Source organism: Manacus vitellinus, unplaced genomic scaffold (genome assembly GCF_001715985.3).
Source record: "Manacus vitellinus isolate BGI_N305 unplaced genomic scaffold, ASM171598v3 scaffold_10_pilon, whole genome shotgun sequence".
In the NCBI taxonomy this organism is placed as follows: domain Eukaryota; kingdom Metazoa; phylum Chordata; class Aves; order Passeriformes; family Pipridae; genus Manacus; species Manacus vitellinus.
This window is the reverse complement of record NW_021938838.1, coordinates 11,323,326-11,348,985: the sequence shown is the minus strand read 5'-3', so window position 1 is coordinate 11,348,985 and position 25,660 is coordinate 11,323,326. Positions and strand designations below refer to the sequence as shown.

The following is a 25,660-nucleotide window of genomic DNA, read 5'->3' as shown; positions in this document are numbered from 1 at the left end:
AAAACTTATGTAGCTGTAAATAAGTAAGGTGAATCTAACAGCAAATAATTATTATTGAGTCATTCAGATTTTGATTCTGTGTTATTACAGGCCTGTTGGAAGTGTACTGAATAATTTGCTGGCAGTCTCTGATACAATATATGCAATCATCTGTAGATACCTCCTTAGTGATGCAACTAGAGAAGAGGTGGGTGAATCTACTACAAGATTGTCACAGTTCATAGAGCATTAGTGGAGGCACAACTTAGTGATGTGTTTTCTACAAGTAGTCCTTGACTAGGAATAGGATTTTTCCTTCTCACCTGAAGACATATATTTTCAGTTCCTTTTACAATGTTTTCATCAGACATTTTCCTGACCTTTAGCCAAAATATTATTGACACCAGTATGAGTTTCATTGTCTAATTCTTGAATCATTTTTGAGATGGAAATAATACCTTCACTTTCTGATATTATTTTCAGAAAATCTGGCATCAGTGCCAGCACTGCCTCACGAGCTATGCAGGACTATGGCCAGGGCTGGAAAAGGATTCACCTTTCAGTCCTATCTCCAGTGATTCTCAGGGTGCTGCACTGCACCCTCAGGAGGAGCATTCAGTAGTGTTTGGGCCTCGGTGACTTGGCTATCTGAAAGACAAAGTCATCTGAGTGACTTTCTCAGTGTGGTGAACTGGCACCTGTATAAGACTGAAATTCCTCAAAGAGGCACAGGAGCCATACTTAATATTAATGACTTGAGTATTTTAAGCAGAAAAAGATCCTTTGAACTGTTTAGTTTTCACATGGAGAATCCTCTTTTCCCTCTTTTTACATTGAAGATTTTTTTACAAAATAGTGCTGCCTTTTTTTCCTAAGTGATATCCTACAGACTTTTTCCTGGATTCCCATCAGTCACTAACTATCATTTCTGCTGATAATATCTTTCAGATCTTTGACTTCGTAAAAAAAGTCTTTTCTGTGACAATTTAATATAAAGAGTAATCTGATAATGAGAGCCTGGAGGTAAATGTCTTCTTGTGTTAATATGCTTTTTACAGAAATATAACCTTCCATGAAGATTGAAGCCCTAGTTTACAGGATTCGAATCCAGCTGGGCTTCAGCCTAAAGAGAACAGTCTTCAGCCTAAGAAACAACTGTTCTACTATGACTTTCACTTTTAGTGCTGTATACTAAGTACATAGGTTATGTGCTCCTTAAAGGCCTTAGCTTTAGCTACCATATTATAAACTATCTAGTGTTTTTATTTAAGTTGAAGACTGCTGAAAACTCTTGAGAGCTTCTTGTATTACCTGTGTGAAGTGCTGTCAGTATGGCACACCTTTTGTTCCTCTTAGGAAAGGCATAGGATAATAGCAAGTTGGCAGTGGATAATTTTCTAATTATGTGGTATGCTCCCCATTTCACAGGCTCACTGGCTGTTTCAGAGTAACAAGAGGATAAATTCAATACTGATCTTCTATCCACACAATGACACCTTCGAGGGTCTGAGAGAAAGTTCCAGTCAAATCCACATGCATTAAGGTAAGGATCTTATGTAACTTTTCTTTATAAAACCTTGATAGACTGAATGCTTTAGATAGAGTAAGCAACTTTGGTCGCTGTGTTTTATTGAGCAAAATGTTTTTAAAACCAAGGTTTAAGCATCAGGTCAGGGTGAGAACAGAGAGAGCTGCATCTCTATCTGAGAACAATTGCAGTCATTGCCTGGAAACAAAGCCTGAGGGAAGATGACCACTAAATATTTTCAGAGACATAAAGAATTAGCTTATTTTAAATAGGTTGCCTAATCAGTGTTTTGATTCAAGCTGATGTTCTGGACTCTTTTACTCCATTCTGTTGTTATGCCAGATGAATAATTTATTACAGTATTGTCAAGGCAGATAAGGTGGCTTTTTCTCATTTTTTAATGTTATTTGGATTCACAGGATAAGATTATTACATAGTTTTCCTTATATGCTAATAGTGTTAGAGCTAATCTCATGTCATTGTTGTCATTGTCTAGGTCTATTACAAAGAATTCCATCAAAAATTGCTCAATAGGGTTCAACTACTATATATATATCAGTCTCTATAGATTTGTCTTTGTCACTTTAAGATAAGAAAACATAGAACTCTGAAAGGATTTGCAAAATGAAGCTATATAAAATCTTCACCATATTGTCTCACTTTTATGTTACCACAATATTCCACTGCTGTGCATCTGCTCTGTATCACTTGGCACGTTTGCTCCAAAGCAGGATTGACTTAGGCTTACAATGAAGATCATTCCTAACTGCAATGCTACCTTAGGGTAAACAGTTGAACCTGACTTATTTAAAATAATTGCTTATGTGGTACTTTACCTAGATCTTGCCAGAGAGTTGCAAATACATACTGTAGTTACAGACTACTGATCTGAGCATTGCTATGGGCTCATTAAGTCACGGGAGTAATGCTTTGATTAATAATGTATTTATTTGTAATTATTTTGGCTAATTTAGAATTTATGTGCTGCCAAACCTTAACCAGAATCTAGATTTAAAAGAAAGCAAGCTATCGTAACTTAAGGAATACAATTTCATTAGATTAGTTATGTTGGTTTCCTCTCCATCTTGGAAGTTGTTCTAGGATGAATTTTGATGTCAACTTTTGGAATTGAGCTTGGAGTATTCAGAAAGCCTAATTTATGCTTAGTGATACTGACTTAGCTGTAGTCAACACAGAGAAGGAGGAAAGAAGAGGGTTGTGGAAGCAGTTCAGAATGGAGACCTGAACTAGAGGACCTGAAACACTGTCTGGAGGAGGACTAACTTCACAAGGTTAAATTTAACCTTTGTCTTATATTCAGAGGTACTGCAGAAATTCTGAGCCTCTCACTGCCAATCAGGACTGACAATACTCAGCACTTTGCAGAACTGAGTGCAGCTTTAGTTGGGCTTCCACAGATGAGACCATCCGAGAATTTCTAGTGACTAGAAATACAAGTTTCTGCCTGATAATGGCAAGGAAACATATGCAGGATTTTTGCAAACACAGATATTTACAATAATAGAGACAGAGGTTGAGGTATGTGCTAGCTTTGATTATATGGAACACTGGTGGTATGGTGAGTTGTACCCTTGGAATGATACTATTATTTATTTCTATGCTCTGTTTGATCATTCTTAATATACATGTCCTCCTAGTCCAGATAGGCACACAGAAGGATTGTCAAACTTTTTTACAGATGGGAAATTAAGTCACTGCCTGAAGCAACATAGGAAGTCAAAGATTCAAGAGACTTCCATCTCCCATTCCATATTCTAAATTACAGAACCATCTTTCCTTCCTCATTTTTTGTAGCTATCCAAAGTGAGCCACAGAAACAATGTACTTGTTTTCTCAGTGAAGTAGGTTTCACAGACATACAATAAAGGACATTTAACAATCTTTCTACAGTTACACCTAATTACTCAGGCTCTTGAATATGCATTGCAGAAGGACCTGTGAATTCATCAGTCTCACTGTTTAGCTTTAATTGCTTTACTTTTTGTTGTTTGATTAATTTGTACTGTTGTTGCATTGATGTTCTCATTGTTCTACTTAAAATAATTGAACAACAAAACCTTAAAATTCTTTGCATGTGGTGTCTGTAAATTTACACCTAAAAACCCTTGAATGTAATGTTTCCAAGCCACATAAAGAAGAGCAACTCACACATGCCTGTGCAAACACCATTCTATTGTAGTGTTTATCACAGTAAACTAGTGGTTTTTTTATTGAGCTTTGTGTTCTGAGCAAGATGCACAAGTGCAAAAGGCAGGAGAGCCCGGGGCTGTATTTGATCACAAGCTTCACACAATCTGACTGGGTCAATGAGTTTTTCCAGCCAATTTAGACAATTTTCTCTGTGCAGACAAAATCCCTGGATTTCTCCTTAGTGTGCATCAAGGTAAGCTTCACTAAGTATTTCAGAAGTCTCTCTTTTTCTCTCTTTATTTCTTTCTTTCTTGTAACCACCTCCTCTGGTACAAAATAAAAGAGATATTTAGGACTGTTGTGCACTTCTATACATCTGCCTTAAATCAGTATGGTCACTACCACTGTATCTTGTGTTTAAACAGAATTAGCTGTCCACAAGTATATCTGGACTGCCTGGGGGATCACATGTAATCTTTGCTATACATAACTCCACACAGAGTGGGAATGCAGGATATGCAGAAGAATGGTTGCCAGCACTATCTGCAAACAGCACAGCACATTATTTTCCAGTTGATGAAGACAAGGTGCTACAACTATGCCTCGCAGCATGACAGACACTGTTGGAATGAGTTCCTTTCTTCTAGAAGTTCACCAACACAGTTCTTGATTAATCCCCCTTTATGCTGCTGAAGTGTAGTTTGAATTTAGAACTTTCTAATGTTACACTTCTCTGTGTTTTTCTGTTTCGGTATTTTTTTTTTAAGTATGTAAATCTGGCCAGAATTTTTGTTGAAGTACTTGGCATTTTGGTACGGAACTATTAAATGTAATGAGGTTTGAAGCCCAGTTTGGAAGGCAAACCATGTTTACCTTTGTACAGTGCATCAACTATTTGTGCATCCAAAGTGAAACAGTACTATGTGTAGAGGTTTTGTGGGGCATGGGGGTATATCATACTATATTTTCCCTTCTTATTTGAATAGTAATTATTTTAGTTTTGATATTCAGGTTGCAAAGTTTCTGAGCCTGAGCCTGAGCCCAAGTAAGGTTTTGCTGTGATGTTACTGGATTTAGTTAGCAACATCCTAATGCAACTGAAAAGAAACAGGAATAGTTCAACATGGGACTTAATTTCTTGGTAGTGGAGAAATCCCCTTATTCTTAGAGTCACTGCCTGTATGGTTCATGTGACAAAAAGAGAAGCTGTTAAATTCTTTATGGCATCCATGAAAACTGATAGTGGATTGCTAGAGGCTAAACTTCTATTCTTAATTTTGGCAGTATTATATTGTAGACAAAATTATGGCAATTACTTAAGGTGTAATAGAAATCACTGAAAATACTAAATAGATTTTTCTTTCTTGTAGTTTCAAATAGAGTTAGAGAACAAGTATTTAGGGTTAATGTTTGGTCATTTAGTGCATCCATATGCTGATAGATAGTGATGCATTTAATGAAAAATGGCAACAGTTGGAATGTTTGCGAGGAAGGGGACAGGTTAAGGTTTGTACTGGTGACTTTAATAGTGCCATTTCTTGCATCTTGAACAATTTAATTTGGAAGCACTATGTTCTTGGAATGAGATAAGAATTTAGTATGCTGTGCATCTTCACTTAATACATCTGCTGTCTATACAAAGCAAGGTGGACAAAAAGCAACAAATAAACCCATAGAAATTGTATCAGGAGCACTTAGTTTTACATCCTATTTAGTGCAAAGCCAAAGCAAATCAGCCCATAACAGAAACAACCAAAAAAGAAAATGAATGGATCTAGGGAAATGGACCATCTGAAGCACCAAGTGGGGCATAAATAAAAATTTTATTAGTTTTACGGGAGGGTCTTAGAAACAGACCTTTCCCAAAGTAGAACTAGGTTATTAGGTATATTTCCCATTGGTATGTGATATCCATAACCAATTCACAAGTATTGGAAAGCTGAATAATGGTGTCACTTTGACTACTATTGTGCATTGTAAATAATACATAAAAAGGTCATTATTCTTCCTTCATTTTTATCAGCCTTTTTCGTGGTCAAACTCTTCCTTGAAGATCCTTTGGAAAGGAAAAAAGTGCTTTCTTTTATCTTGAGTCGTTTGGCTGCATTAAGTTTTAACAAAAAGGAAAATAACAATAAAAAAAATAATGTATTCTCAGCAGAATCAGAAGACTGTAATAGGGATTTCACTACATGCCATACAGAACCTAAAACAGGTTTCTATACTTCAACCCACCATTTAGACCATATTCAGCTCAATGGGTCTTACATTATATGAGGTATAATCCATGCATTTCATCCACACCTTCTGGAAGGAGCTACTACTTGTGAAATGAATTCACATACAAATAGACACATTGTTCTGAGAAATGCCACCAATGATCTCTTGAAGATTTTGAAGATGAACACTTCAATAGTCAAATTTTTTCGCTTCTTATGCCCTTTCAGTTTTGCATTTTCAGTTTACTCAGGTTTGGTTTTCTCTCTTGCAGGTTTGCCCCAGCCTTCTTGACTTTCAGTGGCATTCTGTTCTGTAAAAGTGTCTTGCTAAGTTATGCCAAGACAAATACTAGCAGAACTGTGTCCATGCTAGGAAATTGCACCAGTGTAACTATAAACTGAGACAGTTAAATCAGCACTGTGTGTAGGCTTAAGTACTTTGCTGGATTTTAGTCAAAACACTTTAAAAGTAATGTAAAATTTTGTTTTTGTGCCAGCTGAGGGCCAAACTGAGCCACCTGTATTCATAGTCTGTGCTTAGCCATTAGTATGTTTCAAGTACATTCAAAATTTAAGACAAGGGAAAGTCCCACAGAAGTCATTTAGAACTTAAGGATATGCATCTGCTTAACCTCTTTCCTGACTCAGGAGGGACTTAAGCATGTACTTAGAGAGACTTATATGCTAACATTTTGTGCTGAATAAGTACCTTTATTTCTTAAAATGGCAGTGAAAAAAATTCTTATTTTGAATTTAATAGGAAAATTCCTAGATTCATTCAGCCAAAGATAATTGCTGTTTGGAGAGCTTTCCATGCTCACAGTAAAAGTACATTTATCCAAGGAAAAAAAATACCTCTCTAAATCAGTACAACCTACAACATAATATTATTTTTATTGACACGTATGTTGTAATGCTAAAAGTTGTTATGTGTTTGACTCAACCCAATAATTACACACTATAAATGATATTCAAACAAGAGTGTATTGCATGGCAAAGATTAATTAACCAGAGGTTACTTTACAGCATTCTTTAGGGAAAAACATATTTTACTCTACGGTTACAGCCTGTTGCCTTGCCAGAGTACTTTAAAGTAGTTTTGAAATTTGTTTTTTTGAGGCAATAAATTATTCCATGGGATATATTCTGTAGTGCAAAATTCTGCCAATAGACCTACTTCAAAAGTTATGAACTACATAGTTGACTCTTGTTGGGCCATAAATGCTCCAGAGATTATCCATTACAGGTCAATTACACCAGAGAAGAATTTCACATCCACACACTCAGGTGAGCTCCATTGGGCCAGAAAGATTACTGGTCCTCTCCCAAATCTGAGAGATTTCCATCCAGTGCTGTACCCTCAGGAATAGCTCTTCTTCTTCTCATTTTTTAGTGTTTGAATAATTCTGCTTGAGATGCTAATTAAACCTGTTGAATCTAATTCATGACACATTATTAAATACTTTTTAATCTTTCCATATAATGAAAAAATACTGTGCAAAAATAGTATCCAAGCATCTTCAGGAAATAGGGCTTTATGAAATCAGCTCCTACCAAATCATTAGACTTCATGGTCCAAGCTCTTTGGTAGTCTCTTAGAAGGAATATTTGTGTAGTACCAAAGGAATTCATTCACATTACTGTTTGTTTCATCTCTCTAGTCTGGATGCCTCAAAACTTGCTTTTTAGGTGTGTTGGAATTTGATTTGTGCTGCAGAATGTGCTTACACAGACCTCTGTGAGACTTTTTCCTTTCTATACAAAAGGTGAAACAACTTTTTTTTTTCAACATCTTTTTCCTTTCCCACAGCTCTACTGCCTCTCTTCTGTATGGGAGCACGATAACATATTTAAGCAATGCACAACATGGCATTTTAACATTAATCCTTAATGTTATTTTATTGAAGTGTGTAAACCTGTATATTTTTCACTGTCTCATACATGTCTAATTTCTTTTACTCTGTTAAATTCAGGCGTAATTTAGGACGGAAAAATGCATTTTAGAATTACACCTGCAGCATGTATGACTTTTTCATGGCATGACAGTGATGTTTCAACAATCTATACATATTGATTTAGGCTGATAATAAACAATTTGATTAGGCCCTATCTATAGGCTGTCATTTCAATCACTGTCACTGGTCCAATAGAGTGGAAGGCAGCTAGCAGACACATATGGCAAGATTTCTCAAAATAAAAACTCTGGCCTGATTAGAGCCCTAGGTTCAGTGAATTGGACAAGACAGCTCAGCTGCCAGGTTATTAACTCCCTCAGAAAATACTCTGCCTTTTCCCCGGGGCCAGCCTGAATATTCTGATCTGGATCGATAAGCAATCTCCGGTGTGTACAAAATGCCAGCTAGAATCATTTGTCTCAGTGCAGTCTCCTCACAAAGGATAAAACACCTGCAGTATATGGCCTTCCCTCCCTCCTCCCCCACCTTCCCCTTTTTAACTAATGACCCACAAAGAAGGGAGAAGTAACTGAATCTGTTCCATCATCAGGAAGGCTCTCTCAGGTTTGTTTTAATGATCACAATGGCTACCTTTCAATCTTATAAAAATTATATCAGTCATGGTTTCCCTGTGGCATGTTTATGTAAGTAATGTGAACTGCAGTGTAATGACAAGTGTACAGATGTCATTGTAAGAGGGCCCTTGGCAAGAAGATATCTCAGAATGTCAGAATTTTAATAAAGCGTGGGCTGCTGGTAGGGTTCTCTTTGGTGGTTGTCTTTTATATTTGTAATGTGTGCTGTGATCTGTTGCTAGGGCTGGCCGGAGATTTTTCACAAGTGTTTAGCAACAAAGGATATTTTACAATTGATTAGAACAGAATTATTATTTTCCAGCATTGTGCTGTTTGCCCAATCTGGTACATATCTGCAGTTAGGTTTGTAGTGGTGGTGGATTGTTGCCATGTAACTTTTACTTTCTTTAGATACAGACCAAAAATGGATTTTTTTAATCTGAGTGAATTCAGAACTGTTCAAAGGTTTTGGACATTATTTTCTGAAGAAAGAACAGCACTTTATAAGTGCCTTACCCTTCCTTCTTTTGGTTAGAAAGCGTAGCAAACTTCAGAGTCCCTGCTTTAATATCTCAGTACTGTTCTATTTTCCTAATCTCAGCCAAAATCAAAATTGTAGAAGGGAATGAAAATACCATTAGTAAGAACAATCCTTACAAATATGGGACATGTTCAACACTGGAAAGAAAATATGATTGTGATATCCTGATGACACAGGTTCTCTCTGTCTTTTCATCTGGATTGTGCAAAAATTAAGAATCACAGGTGGTGATACTTGTCTCAGAGAGTGGTCAGCTGTAAAGTTAACACAGAGCAAAGAATTCCCAGGGTTTGATGTGTACAACTTCAGCATTTTGGTTCTGGTTAATCGACAACCCTTATCTTTTTTAATATCTAGGAAAAGGATATGTGCTTTCTCTTTCAAAGTTCTGCTTAATAGATGTCTTTTAGTTCTTATGTCCTATCTTCACAGTTTGTTCTCTGGATATACTTATTGTCTTATATGCTTGAATTTAAATACAGTAAAAAAAAATGTTGTTCTATTAATAAGCACCCTTGACTCAAAATCAAATAACTGCAAAATTGCAGAAAATCCCCAGACCTCCAAGTCTCTCTCCTTCATTGGTTTTGTATTACAGCTGGAGTCACAAAACAGAAGCTCCTGTTGCCTAACAAGTCTAACATCATATGTCCGATGTTGTCAAGAAATAAAAACTGAATCTCCTTAGCTATCTAGACAGAATATTTACTGAGCAAATTCTGACATTAAGTACCTGTTTCTGAGTATGGGTAAGATTCTTTCACGAGCAGAGGCCAGTTTTAACCTGTTTTTCCAGGCTACTGAACTAGCTCCTCATCCAGCTGTAAATGAAGGCATCCTTCTGACCTCAATGTATTTGACTGTTTACCTTTGTATGCCTGTAGAAAACTTACCTTGAGTTAATGTAAACTGGAGGTCCATGCCTACTTAAAAAAGGAACAAATTTTGCTTGTGACAAATTAGAAAGAAAGCATTTTATGTTTGTACTGGCATCCCTTGGAAAACAAAAGAAGGTTTGCATTTACTCTCTGTCCTTTTTTGCTGCATGAGGTGTCTTTGCCCTGATAGTGTCAAGAAATTAGAATACTGTCTTCCAGACAGCTTCTTTCACATTTGCCATCCAAAACTTGGGGAACTAAAGATGCTTTTAAAAAAGAATAATGTAAGGAATGACATTAATGAATTGATTTCTCAATGTAAAAAAAACATTTCCCATCAAGACACTTATTAGAATGTTTATCTCGGAGAAAATGTGCACAGTTTATATGAAAAGCTGATGTTATGTTAATTTCCATTATTATATACAGATGATATTGAGGAAGATGGAACAAAGTGCCTTTAAACCAAAGCTGATGATATTTTTTTTTCTTGTTTGCTACAGTTTTATTGTAGTGAAATATGTTCATTTTAGCAGTGGAAAACTGCCCTAAATAGACAGCATAAGAGCAATAAGATGCAGAGCACAATTTTAAAATGATGTGCTCTGAAAGTAAGGCTTTTAGACATTTTGGTTTATGTATTAAAACTTCCCACAAATTTGATTGAGAATGAGCCTTTGATGGATATTTGCTGCAGTTATGCTGCATTAGACTCGATTTATCCACCACCTCTCATTGTTGCTATTGATTGATTTTTAAATTAGATGAAGGCAATCAGTAAATACCACCCAATCAAGTCCTAAAAACATACAGGAGATTAGACAATTTAGGGTAATCAATGAAAATATTCTGTGATTTGCTACCACTCAATTTTGACCATAAATTACGACCATAACTTGCAAGTTAGTAAGCCATAAAACAAGTGGATGTGACAAGAAAAACTATAAGAAATGAATTAAGGAGATGAAGAGGAACCACTAGTGTTGTCATTTAATGAGACAAAATTACTCTTTACACATATCTTGCATTTCTGGTTGAGTCTTGCTAACAGTAGTGGAGTACAGGAGCACTAACCTTTGCTCATTTTTCTAGGGTTTTTGGGGTTTTTTAGTAATATAAAAGCCGTTCTTTCGTGTACCAAAACAGTTTGAACAATAACTAATCTACATAATTTTATTGCAGCAAATAAATTAATGTAATTTTAGGTTTAAAACTAGCTGCTTGCTAAAACCCCTCACCTACATCACAGACACTTGCAAACACTAATTTCAAAGTCACACTTCTATACAGTGTTATATCCTACAAACTTTAAAGTGTAGCAACAATTTAATGTTATTTTAGGTCAACACTTTGAAGAAGCTGTGCTTATACACATTCTCTGTGATACATGTCACCCATTTTCTATATTCTCACAACAGTCTAATTGAGAACTAATAATTCACATGCCTTAAAAAAATCTGCTTTAAAGCTTATTTACCAGTTGTAAATAGGTGTCCAGGTTTTTTTCTATTTATGAACTTAAGTATCTATTTGGAGTTTCTAGGCAGAATCCAGTATTTCTAGGCTGAAAAGCTGCTTATAAATACATAAACAATCATTAACAGCTACAGGCTATATAAGAATAAATTGGTGAAATAAAGCAACTATTTATCAAATTTGCTCCCTTAAAAAAAGTAGTACAGATGTGATACTGCTGAGTAGCATGCAAAAGTCTTCCTGGTTAATGCCTTTATGATCCTCCTTAGAATAAGGAAGAACATTTGGAAAAGGATAATTTTTGGGAGTGTTGATCATAGAAAAGGATTATATAAGGTGCTTTTGACAAGAGGAAAATTCATATGCTTTTTTCTACAGGGAACAGAAATCTGAGAGGCCTGGAAACTGCACAGTACACCTGGAAAGGTGATGAGAATGTAACACAGGACAGCATGGGAGGAGGAAAGAACACCTTCTCTGCACTCACAGTCACTGAAATACCAGAGTGCCTGATGACAGAGCAGTTATTTTGCTGGCACACAAATGCAAAATGCACAGGTGGAATAAATATTGAAAATATGTGGATTTATGTTGACTGTGATTTCCCATTGCAGTGGAGAAAGCAAAAACCCCAGAGTCAAAAGGAGCATTAGTGATGTTGCAAACAAAAGATTAGTCAGCAAATACTGACTCTGCATCCGCAGGTGGACTCTGTGTGAGATAATCCAGAATTAGAACATTGTGAGGATTTCATGCAGAGATTCCAAACACTTGTTGTAGTAGACAAATGCCTGGCACTAGTGTACCAAAAAAAAAAAAAAGGGGTAGTTCTTAACTGGTTCTTTTTTAAAAGTCATCTCCTTTAGCCTAGGGCTTTAGGAATCAGGATTCACTTTTCTGTGCAAGTGTGTGGAACAGCAGAACAGAACAAGTCCATGTAAGTCGTGGCCCCCTTACGAAAACATGTTTTACTGTGTCAAAAGCACTTCCCACCTGAATTCTGAATTTAACATTAGAAAAGTGTCCAAGTCTGGTCTTTCAGATTTTCTGTGCTGTTTAGTACATCCATCTAACGCATTTGAGTCTGAAGAAGAACTAAGTGAATCCCTAGGAAAATACAAAACCTACACCTACATTGCTAAATACTTTTTAAAAAAAAATATAATTGAAATGGTCTTTTCATTAACTCCTGCATTTTAGCAGTTTCTACAGGCTTATAAGATTTTAAGAAAGAAGTCAACTCAGTGCTAATAATACTTTTTCTTCCTTCCATGTCAATTTGGTTCTAGAGGAAACTTCTGCATATTACATCATTGGCATAATTTCTGACAAGTGTGTATAATGAGATTGGAAGACAAACAGTTCTCAAAAATAATATTTCTACCTCTGTAGGTAACAGGTTTTTTCTGAAATTTGAGACTTTTACTTTAATTTGAAATCTCCTTTGAAAATGCATTTCCAACTTTCTAAAAGATTTTGGATGTGATTGAACCTTTGGTGGAAATTTGCAAGATACACAGCTAAATTGTGAAGGCAGGAAATGAAACAGCTCAGAATCTGAATGAACTCTGGAGCATTTACATTCTCATATTTAAATATTTGCCTGAATTACATGTGAGCTATAACTTTTCACTCACTGCAATTTTTTGCATTCTCTCTAATTAACAGTACTAAGACAAATCAATGTTTACATATTTTAATATATCAACATATCGTGTTCAATCTCCTGTTTCTGTGAGTTAAAAACATACAACACAAAACCCCAATAACCTCTAGAAAGGAGGACAGGAAAGGGAGAGAATAGAGAAAACCACTGACTTAAAACAAAGACAGGGACCTACTTGCAGCTCCTGATGGACTGGTGCAATACAATGAAGCTGGTGTATTCAATATAACTTTTAGAATAATTGCCTGGGAGGTAACCAGAAAAGTACATTTTACTTTATCATGGTACATAAATAAAAGGGCAGACTAATTAATCATATAGCTTACTAAAAGTGCTTTTTATTTTGCCATTTAGTATGCCAGAAAGATCATTTTCTTTAATGTATATACCCAGTATTAACATGATTTAATCCATCATGTTCTGTATTATGAAATTACTTTGTTTTACTCCCTGATCCAGCTGAAGATCATTAACCCACACTATTTTCTAAGTCATACATCATTTGAGTGTATTACCTCATATAGCAAAAAAGCTACTTCTCTTGGTTATACACTGCAACTAAGAAATCATTTTTTCTGGATGTTGCTGACAAGTAGAGCTGTTTTCATTAGAAAGCAGATGGTTCACTATTTCGATTCTGTTTTACCTTCCCATTTGCTCCAGCTCAGAGTTCTTTGCTGCCAGTCACCTCATTACCTCTTGCAACATCCACATCCTATATTCCAGACCTGTGTATAAAATGTGCTAAACATGCAAGTACTTTGCCTTCCCCCAAGACCTCCCTTTTTCACTCTGCATCCTCACTTGTTGTAAGTCAGTCTTCAGGAAGCAGTGAAAGCGAAGGCAATCATCTGAACAGGAGGTTAAACCCCCACAGTTTGCAGGTGTCTGTTAGCTGAGAGTGCCAAAGGTGTCATTTTCACCTTCAGATTTTAAGCTTGGATGTGAAGTCACACTGCTGGTGAATTTGCCTCATAGAGCTTTAGGGCAGAATCTGGCCTTCTATGATTTCTTGCAGTTATGATGTTCATGATATTTTCACTGTTGTGTTCTCAGAGTCTGTATCATGAATGTTCTGCTTGGGCTGCCCTGATACCCTGGTAAGTGTCAATAAATAGTGGTCTGCAATGTAAATGAAATGTCTGCATAATGGAGTAATGGGTCATTTTGAGTCAAAATGAAGACTGGATAGTTACTGAAGATATGTCTTGGACTTTTTAGAATAAAAAAGAATAAATGATGTTTTGAAATAGTTGCACTTCAAGTAACAGAAGTAACACCTGCTAAGTTTCAGACTGATTTCAGTTATCTCTAAGCATTTGCCTTGAGAAGTAGACTCTCATTCTAGTAAGGCAAGGAGACTAAATGCTTTCATTGCTTATATGGGAAGCCACATACTAGAGATTAAATCCTTAGAGGTGAATCCATCAGTACATAACTTCAGTTCTTCTACAGCATATATGTTTTTGTTTTGATCATTCTATACTGTAGATAATACTCAGACATTGTAATAATATATTCTACCTGCTTTGTGTAGTTTTCTCTGGTTTGTACATAGTCACAAACTCCATTTTTATTATTGTTTCAGGAAGTTTTGGGGGGGGGAGTTTCCATTTTTTTTCTTTTTCTTTTTGCACATGCTTCATAACTCATGCCAAATTTACCATTTATTATTACCTCTTACACTTGCCATATGTAAAGATGTTATCTTCTTTATTCAGAGTGAAAACTAATAAGATCTTGGCAGAAATAAGGGTAGAGTATTGGGATGGGTATTTGATTTTATTAATTTGAAGGACAACCTGTTCGCCGATCTTAAACTGTATCACAGGTGGGATGTGATTTAAAACAATTATTCTTGTAGAATTTTCACTGGAATTGAAGGAAGAGTAAAGGCCTCTAATGAACATGCTTATAAAATTCAAAGAAAAGATCATAGATTTGGAACTGTTCCAAGCATATATGAACCTGTTTAGTTATGTTTAGTTATAGTTTAATAATCCACTGTACAAAGAGTTTTGAAGGAGTTGGGGGGAAAACATAAATCTACAATGTTAACAAAGCCAAAGCTGAAGGTCAGCCTGCAGTTAATAACCATGCTCAGTGATATTATTTTAATGATGCCACAATATTTAAGCTACTGAACTTGACACTGTAAGTAGCTATACATGTTGCACAGAGTGAAGAAGTGTACAATTGGTTGGGCTTGACTTTCACATGTCTGTTCATAGTGTCCATGGATTCTGGTCTACTCTCAGTCAAATGTAGCCTCAGCATCCAGGCTGAATAAACCTCACCTGAACAAACCTCACAGCCATAATTCAGCTGCAAATAAAGCAGGGCAAAAATAGTAGATGCAGGTGCTGCTGCTTACACATTGTGAGCCAGAAACTGAAAAAGTAAAGCATAACACAGATTATCTTCTGCAGAAGGAGCTGGGTGCAGCTGTCCCTGGGGCTTCAGAGGCAATGCCTGTAAACAGTAAAGTCTCTGTTGTAGGACTTTAAGCTCCTCTTGTTTGTGTGGACCAGATTGCCAAAGTGATGAGAAAAGACAAGACTCCACAATCTTCTGGAGGGACTGCATTAGCCCACACTGAAGTATGTGCAGCTCCAGCTGCAGTGCCAGAAGTCACCTAAGTGTCCAGTTTAAAGGTGGCCTGGGCATGTGTGTGCAGCCTGGAGTGTAGCCCAGTCCATAAACAGGCTCACAGGCCATTGCTCTGCAGGCAGCTCAGGCTCTGGCTTTGCATAGCTGTAGAGGTGAGTGCTGTGAGTGGCATTAAGTGCCCTCTGTCCAAAAGATTTCTGTGCCAATACCAGGTTCTCCAGGGCGACTTCCCAGCTATGATAGTGACTGTTAAATGGAGTTACCCTAAGCTTCTCTAGATACCATAATCTGCTCTCCCAGCTATCAGTGTATCACAGGTGTGTTGGTAACTGTCATTTTCTGACAGTGATGCCCAAACGATTTCGGAATTTGCCTCCAGAATGCTGAGACAAAAGATGGTCTCTTTGGTTTGTGGCTTTGAGTGCTCCACAGAATGGGATTTAGCACTGATGTCATGTAAGCCAATTTTTTTTTCTGCTCTACCAAATTCCAATTTCTGCAACTACCAAATTCCATAGACAAAAATAATTATCAAAACTGAAAAAGGATATGGCAATAACAAAAAAAAAGTAATACTGTGAACTGTTGGTATGAAGCTTTGTTTTCAGTATAAATAATTTAGTGGGGTTTACTTCAGCGATTGTGAACTTAATATGCACAGAACTTCCCTCAATTTTTCTTGCCTTGATTTTGTCCCTACCTGAATGCTAGCAGTATAATCACATAACATAAATTATACAGTATCAAACCCTGGTTAAATAATTCCAGGCAAAACAAACGAGAAGCCATGGAAAATTATGGCATAAGATCTTGACAAACCAAAATAGACAGTGAAGTACAGAAGGTGTCATTCTAGGATTCGTGTGTTTGTGCATGTGCACTGACACTCCTGATGTTCCTATAAAACACATGGAGAAATTCTGTCTGGTATTCTATGGGAAAAATTTATGTAGACTCTTCAAAATTATATCAAAAGCAGTTAAAAATGCAAACTTAAAAAGTGATATAAGATAGCAATTTATTTATAAAAATGTCCTTTGCATTTTTGAACACTGTTTAACTTCCATGCATGTTTTGCTGTTTTCAAATAACAAATTGACCTTTCCAAATTCATAATGAGGTATGAAATAAATGAGAGAGTACTGAAGGTGAGTAATTCATTAATCATAAGCAAAACAGGGATGAAATCAAGGACACAGGAGCACAAACTGTAAAAGTAATAGGTTGCATAATCATGGTATTTAATATTAACTACATTATGTTTTTCATGTGGGTTCTGAGAAGCTGGTTTTTTATGTTTACATGAAACTAATCCAAGGTAAATTTTATTTCCCAATATTATTTTTCCTAGTGGTTACTCTCTTTTTAATAAACTAGAAGATAACGAATTATAGCTTGTCACACTGTTATGAAGATTTAATAGAGGGGTTAGCAGGAACATTTAAGCCTACTGAAACTTTTGATTTAAGGTATTCCACTTTTGACTAGAATGTACCAAATCATGTAGCTATATCCCCTTCTTGTTTGTCATGGCAAATCTCCCATTATGGACATAAATTCACCTGGAATTGCTTGTTTTGGCCAAAATAAATTGTTATTCATATTCCTCTGTCAGAGAAGGACAGAGAAAGAACTATTAGTTGAACAGTTCTGGGTCTTTATCCTTCAAGACTTCAATCCACAGTGATTACACAATGTGCCACAAGGTAGTTCACAGTTTACAGGTGATGTATTTAAATAGTTAATACTGTTGGATATAATAAAAATAATTTGTTCCCCCATGTCAGATTTCAAGAATATTTATTCTCAAGAACAAACCAGGTTAGAATATGACAAGGTGAACTGGTGGCACAGCAAGGAGTCAATCAGAATCCCTGAACAGATGATGCTTTTCCCTGTTCCATCCACTTTCATTTGGATGGAGCTGGTATTGATGCTGCTCTTACTTGTTATTTTGTAATTTGCTGGACTGAGAAGGAGAAAGAGGAGAAAAGTGCAGAGTGAGAGCTATGCCATAACTTGCCATTGTACCACTGTGTTTTATGGTCCCCAGTATGATACACATTCACACCCTGGTCAGCTTTGTGTGTCTGTAACTCTGTGTAGACAGGCAGTGATGGGGGTGAGAAGCCTTCCTGTGAGTCCAGTGCTGAAACCCCAGCCCAGCTCACAGTGGGGCCTCGTGCCCCTCCCTAGGGAGCACATGGAGGCTCTGGGCAGCTCTCTGTTCCCATGCAGCATGGGTGACACTGGGGTTTGTGCTGGCCTTGGTGGTCCATACGAGTTTGTCTTTCCTGCAGACAAAAGGTGGAGTTACCAGCAGATCACTCCTCACCTCAGTCCTGTTGGTGGTCACAGGAGACAGTACTCTGTGTCCAGGCTTGTGAACTTGCTTGTGTGCACTGAAACCAAGCTGCAGGTGCACTGATGTGCCCTGGGATCTTGTCCATCTGTGAACTTGGGGTGCAGTCTGTGTTTGCACCAGTCTGGAAAAAATGTTCCTGGGTCCTGCAGTCAGTTGGACTCATGTTGGAGTTCTGATGCAGGAGCTGCACTTGAACCGCTTATTGGTGCCTGAGTTGTCCTCCCACACGGGGTCTCTGTGCCTGGCACCCCTCAGTGTGGCACAGCCCCCCTGGGAGATGCTGTACCCCACAACAGAAAGGCTGTGTCACCCGTGGGCCAGAGCAGCTGTGCTGCAAGTGCTGTGACTTGGGATCTGACTCAGAGCAGTCTTTGCTCACACTCTTTTTAACTATAATTAATGCATGTTGTTTTGGTGCATATAAATGTCTGACTAGGCAATTGCCTATGTTTTGACCATAAAACAGGCATTTTTAGGTCTGTTTAATAGTGTTTAATATTTAGATAAAAATCATGATTTCTCAGTATTTCCATTCATAATTTTTGCAACTTGAAGCCAAGTTCTGTCTGCAATTCTGTATTCTGAGGGAAAAAAAGTAGCTGTTGATTAAAGGTATGTACTCTATCACAGTCATATGTTTTCCATAACCCTTGATGAAGAAAGTATCTTCATTTTTAAAACTCCCATTTAACTAATTTCCTATTTTTTCTGCTTCAACATTTCTACATTTTATAAATTATATTCATGTTAGATTCACACTGTGCTTAAGGTGTTTCTTCCTTATGTGAGAAAGTATATATAAGCTGCAAGGTGTTAAAGCCAATAATTGTTAGTGATGTTTTTCTTTCTAAAGAAATATAAAGGACACGATGTTCCATGAATAGACTGGTATATTATTAAGTCTGAGGAATTTGCCCAGATCTCTTAAAATCATACATTCCACTCCTGTGTAAGTGGAGAGATCCTCTTAATATATTTACCTTCATTTTAGATGCAGGTGGTTTAAATGTGATGCTCTGGTTTAGATTCCAGAGCAAATAGGTTACCTATGATATTATCATTCCCAGAAATATATTGCCAAGCACTGCCTTTCTCAAGCAATATGGTTAAAGGGTTCACTCTGTCCCCAGTGGTCCTCTGCTTGAATGCTTTTCCCAAGCTCCAGATCAATCTTTAACTCCTCACTTTTAAATTAAGGTGAAATACTGTGGAGAAGAAAGGGAACATAAATACTTCCAAAATCCAAGCAAATAGGTTTTCTCACTCTTCCTTCCCCCTCCTAAGCAAGCTATGAAAGCCCATGAAGTATTCTCTGTGCTGGACCCAAGTATTTTCAAATTTTTTGAACCAGTTTCTAATGTTTCAGCAGAATATATTTTTTTCCCAGACACCTTCTAATGCTGTTACAGAGTCTTCAACTCAGTATCAGAAACATTTTGCTATGGGCATGAGGAGTCTGTCACTTTAGAAAATTCCGAAAAATATCAGTAGCATATCAGAAGAATTTTCCTCTTGTAGGTAGCCTGCCCTGTTCTTTGCATGGTATCTTGCATGGGCTTCCTCTGTACCTCGAACAATCCAACTCTGCAGAGCTTCTGTTTTTCTGCTTTCAGAAGCTGTTCTGGCAACAGATGGATGGTAACTTTCTGTTCAAAAGTTAAAAGGTGAAAGGAGTTTGGCTTCTGGGGGGACTTGAACTTGTTTATGTCTTCAGCATATTTGAAATTTCTGTTAAAATATTTACCAGTGTATTCATGAAACATGAACAGTTGAAGGAATGTGTTTTAAGCTAATGCCCTCTCCCAGGTTAATGATTAATACTGTGAGAACTCAGCTTGGCATTTACTGTATCATGACACAAGTAAATTGAACTCTAAGCAAGCCATTATCTATTTTATTTATTTGCTTTTTAAAGTATGCCATGTCAAATTATTAACTTCTTGGGTAGAAGGGTGGTAAAAACATGGGTCTGGCAGTCCCCATGGAGCCTTGTGGGACTCATTTATTCACACTCTGTGTGGTTCTTATAGGAGAAGGCTTTCTGTTTCCAATGCAAAATCTAGATCTTTAAACACATTTTACAAAAATATTCATTTCTGTCTTAATTACTGTATTAAAAAAAACCATTGCATTCTCTGTCTGTCACTTGTTATGATAGTAAACTGCACCTTCTGTTCTCTGCATATATACAGTGCTATTTATTTCCTGTGGGAATGAATTTTTAAATTATTTTAAGCAGAGAAGGACTAGAGGTTCTCCATATCTTAGGTACTAAGAAACTTCAAGGTCAATTTTGACTCATGCTGAGATTTTTCAAATAGTTTTGTTTTCATTTAAGCTTTATGTATGTTCAATTTTTAATTTCGTTCTGCTCCTTCTCTTTATCATCTTTGAACAAAAGTTTATGTAGAAATTGAAAGGGCATTTTACTATATGATAATAATTTAAGTAATTCAGTCATCAATAGTAACTATTCAATATTTCTCCCTTAGAAAACAGATGGAGTTATAAAACTGATACAGGTAAAGTAGAGGTCAGTAGAGAAAGAGATTTAGTAAAGCACGTTTTGAAATTTGGGAAATTTATTTTCTATGTTTCTGACTTAAATGACTCATAAAAAGTAGTTTGAAAAATGGCCTAACTGCTCATTTGAGTTTTTGGACTGTGCTAATGGAAACAAAGAAAAAATTTTGCTCATTCTCAGTATTTAAAAAAGTCAAAATAGCAAGTAGAGAATATGCTGTAAAAGGATGTAATCATCAGGAGAAAAGATGACTTGAAAATTTGGCCATTGTTGAATGTCTTTGAAATTCTAATTTGTGTCAACAAACACGCCTAATTCAAAATCAGCTTTCAATGGACCAACTAAGGGCACTTTACTCATTTATTTCCCTGCCAGATTTTGATATTATCACAAACATGTCAACACTCTGGCTATTAAAAAAATCAAAATTTTCAACCTTCCTAATTCTGTAGGAAGAGTGTTTTATTTCACTAGAAAAACAGATATTTTGCTTGGAATGGAAATATTACTTTTCAGGAAAGACTGCCTGGAAAATTCTGCCTGAAATGTGAAAGCTTCAGAAAGTTACAAAACCCTAAAATTTTTAGAATTTAGATTAGAAGAAAAATACTTGGACAGTATTAACTATCCTATTGCTAAACCTGTAACTAGACCTCCCTTGTCTGCAAAGACTTTAAGGTTCTAATTCCATTTTGCAATTCCCAATTTGTTCATGGTAAACCAGCCACAGTTTAAAGGCTCAAAGGTGTTTCACCTAATTTTTCTTATATCTCCAGATAGTGCATGGCCAAGTTATTTAGATACAAATAAGCCTTGAGAATATCATCAAATCCATTCTAATTTCATTCATGCCTTGGAGATAATAATTTAAAGAGCTAGTCACTGCTTGCAATTAAGCATGGAGAAAATAGATCCGTCCCATAATTTATGTCTGCAAAGGTTGGGCTGGATTTGTAATTAATGTTTGCTCCTTTTAATGAAATACTCCAAAGGTCTGCACTTCTGTCATTCATGGAGGTAATTTTTCAATTGATTAGTAAAATAATACTTGAAAAGTAAATGCACCTGCTTTAGCACAGAAATGTCTTAGTCAAGTAGAGACAATGATTGGAGTGCTAAAAAAATATCATTTCAATACAGTAGAGACTGGAGTTTTACTCCTCCAGAATTCAGAACTCCCACTAAAGAGAAAAAAGAGAAAAGGTAATTAAACCTCCAACAACTTCTTCAGCATGATTTTATCCAGTTTAATTCCTGAGTGGTTTTCAGCATAGCTAAATACTTTTAGGAACACATGCCTGAACTGTGCATTTGTACAAGTGAAATATGTCTGGAAAGCATATGTTACATCAAGACATAATTTTTGTATTTGTGTACCTTAGAATTTTGAGGGGGCATGAACAAATAATTTAAAATTGGAAATTTGTTTCTGTTTGGAATAAACACTTAGAATTTGACAGCTCATTTGGATTCTATTCTTATTTCCATTTCAGATTTAAACCTGTTCAAGCAGGCAAAATGGCAAGACTTGGGAGGTAGGTTTAAAATGGCTTGTTATGTCCTTCCTACAAAACAACCACTATCAAAGAAAATTAAATAAAATAACAAGCCACTTCTGACTGTTTTCAGGGAATTGATAAGGATTTAGTTTGAATTAATCCCTCCAGAAGGCATGTTCAATGACTTCTCCTGCTTTGTTAATTTAGTCATTTTGACACAAAGTCTTACTATTCCTCTACTACAGACACCTCACATTTTGGAGCAGTGAGCACCGTGGGAATTGACTGTAAGTTGATTAGACAGAATGCAGAGCAGAAGCCACAACCTATGCCAGATTTCTTGGGGGCCACAAACAAGGTGATCCAAGAGGTTTTGAACCCTGTGTCATCTGGGACAAGCATTTTGCTTTCAGAGAAAGAAGCATGAGAAGTGAATAAATGTGGTGAAAGAAACCCTTATCCGGTGCTCAGCCCAGTGAAGCAGAGTAATCCAGACAGTGGAGCAAGAGAGTGTGTGTCATCAGAACATTTAACTTTGAGGATAAAAGTTTATAGTTTTAATGCTATGGTTTTAAGTGTTTGAATCATCTGAAGGATCCAGCTATTATTAAAGCATGAGCAAAGCAGCATCTAAGGACTTTTAAAAATCTGCACCTTGAACTTAGTATAACTCCCATTAAAGTCAATGCATGCTGAGTCAGACTTTAATTCTTTTTGCACCCTAGAGATTCAAAAGGTGAAAATCCTGGCACTACTGATGTTTTGCCATTGACCTTGTAGGGTCAGGATTTCATGCTAAAAGCCATAAAATGACACTGACATTTCGTCATTGCTGTCTTGGATCAGATTCATAACAGTGACCCAGGAGAGAAACATCTACATAATCCATTACTACTGTGCATCTACCCAACACTGTCTCACCACCTTGTTTAAAGAGAGGGAATAATCTATGATTCTGAGCTGCCTTTATTTTAGCTCAGATGAAGAAGAATGGAAAAATCCTGATATTCATTTTTCAATCACTTTATTTAAACGTTCTAAGTAAATTCTTGGTTATTTTATATTTTATGTCAATTTAATTGGAAAATTCTCTTTTCAAAATGAAGGAGGTTTTGTTGGGTAGTTTTGGTAATTTTTTCAATACTATTCTAAAATAGGTTTGTAGTAAAACCGGAAGGCAAATTTCAGATTTATAGTCCCTTGTGAATGAAGTTCTTATGATTAACAGCGAGAACTGTGAAGAGTTTTTATAATTCCTTAATGATCCTTAACGAAATATTTAATTAAAGACCAGCTGGAAAGATATTCTTGGTTAATAAAAGGAAATCAGGGGATGAATTGATTTCTATAATGGCAGAGGACATGCAATATGTGATAGATGCTACATATCATTAGTAGTTAGATACAATAAACTGATAAAATATAAAATTATCCTGCTGGCCCCTATTAAATTGTTTTCCAGATTGAAAATGCAAAATATTGGCTGTGCATTCCAGATGATAAAAGTAATAGATTCCAAACTCATGGATACAAGTATACTGAAAAATGCAATTTAAACCTTCTGCAGGAAATAGTCCTATGTATAACGTGGCTACTGATTTTCAGGTTTTTGATGCTGTAGAAGAATATGAACCAAAATGTGTTGCCAGTTAGAGTGAAAAATAAAATCTGAAACAACTCTACTGAATTCAGTGGAGTTCCTTGAATTTGCTGAAATGGATAAGCTTTCCCCTTGCTGTTCTGTGCATATTTCTCTAAAAACACAGAGATGAACCAATGAAAATCACATTCACAGAAACAGAGAATCACTGAAAAAGAAAACCTTTCTCATCTTATTAAAGAAGAAATGAAGCTCAGCAAAAATTAAGTGAATTTTAATTGCATGAGGCTTTGCCTCAGATTTGTAGGATCACTTGATGTTGTAATTTCTTGGCTATTCTAGATAAGCAAATACAAGAAGATTTGTCATCTCTGTCCTTTCTGCTAGTCTCTATTGCCCTACATTGCAACTTTTACGTGGTTTTAACTTTGCAAAAAGAATTATCTAATTCATCACATACTAATTAGTTATATAATTTAACAGCTTTTTTGGTTATAAGCTGCGTATTTTCCTTCTGTGCTGCACACAACTGACAGTGAAGGATATTGAAAACATATACATAAATTTGTCAACTGCGATCTCACAATAACTAGATGACAAGAAAAAAAATCATGCTTTTGGTAAAGCCCATCTAGGACAAATTGTACAGGAAATTTCTCCCAGCTGCTGCTTGTTATGCACTGGGACAACTGCAGCCAATGTAATACTGTGGAAGCAGGTCTGAAACCCAGGAAAAGATCTGTGAAAATACAAACCTGTAAGAGAAAGTATCCAATGATGGAGGCAACTGCAGTAGAGTTAAAGCAGTCCTATTAAATAATGAGCAGTAATAGGTGACTGTCTGCTCTAAGTCACCCTTTAAAGCATCTACTACCTGCTGCAGGCTACAGGATTAATTCTGAAACATGTAATTTAGCAAAGGATCAAGACTTCAGTCTGTTCAGTCTTCAGCAGCAAATAAATTGGTGGCAAATGCTTTGGCATAGGTTGTTGCATTACTTTGTGGCAGTCCCTGCATCCAGTGCTTTCAATTATAATTCTGGTTTCTTCCTTTTGACAAAGCTTGGTCCTCTGTGTTCCTCAACTCGGCTTATTTTATTAATTGCAACTTTGCAAATTTTTAATGTCTGTTTCTTCTTTCTAGGCTCATCTTCAAATACATGTATTTTTGAACCCCACATTTTCAGAGGTAAGAAATTCTCTCTGTGAACTGTCTGGTCAGGGGAATAACTTGTCCTTGTTGTTTAAAGTCTGCATCTTTGCTTTAAAATTCATCCATTTTGCTAATTATAGCCATACATGCAGTTACCCAGTTTATGCTGCAGCTCTGCTAGTTAAGGTACTCAGCTTCTTGTGTAATTTTAAGATGTATTTCCAAAGCTACAAAGCTTTGAAGAGCAACCCCTCACTGCATCTTCTGCATCACTAAAATTGGAAAGCAAATCACCTGCTGCCACTACTATTTTTAGTAACATTCAACTGAGAACAATGTGTAGCTCAAAGCAGGGGTAGAGACTCTGGAAGCATAAGCAGAAGGTGTCACTGAGACAGAACTGTTATTCTGCAAAAGGCTGTGTCACCCAAATGAACCAAATATTCTGCAGAGCTACAACAGACAGGTATCAGAGTAAAGCCAAACAAGGTACAGGGGGCAAAGTGTTTCAAGTTCTCAGTTCTGAGCATAAGCATTTTAATATAATTTCTATTTAAAAATGTTCAGTTATGATATTCCCTATTAGCTTGGTTTTTATAACTTTCATCCCAGTGATAGGCTTGCTACCCTACTAGAATCAATGGGTTTGCATGTGTTTAAGAACAGGCATAGCTTGAACTGCAGTTGATCTACTTATTAAAGCAGTAGAGGTTTACATGTTTCATTAGAAATCATAAATCCTGCCTGTGAGTTTTGTGCAAACTTTGTTTATCCTTCATTAAAACTTTTCTCTGTTAAGTAACTGCAGATACTGAGACATTAGGTGTACTCATATTACTCAATTTTGTTTCTCTGACCTCCTTCTGAAGGAGTCTACAGAGACTAATTTAAAAACCTCCCTTATATTCCTAGGGGAAAGTGGTGTGAACATTCCTGTTTGT

General features: G+C 36.4%; 1 long non-coding RNA gene across 2 annotated transcripts in view; it reads left to right on the top strand.

The window, feature by feature from the left end:
* The window catches only part of LOC108641760, a 79,330-nt gene that overhangs the window by 5,646 nt on the left and 48,024 nt on the right, over positions 1–25,660 (top strand). The window contains exons 5-9 of one of the 2 annotated variants that reach the window (XR_003916406.1): positions 91–187; positions 1,408–1,522; positions 14,025–14,068; positions 21,961–22,002; positions 24,711–24,755. This is a non-coding gene — a long non-coding RNA (uncharacterized LOC108641760). Of the gene's footprint in view, positions 1–90; positions 188–927; positions 1,003–1,407; positions 1,523–14,024; positions 14,069–21,960; positions 22,003–24,710; positions 24,756–25,660 lie in introns of both variants that reach the window. The other variant, XR_003916407.1, reaches the window with a different exon arrangement.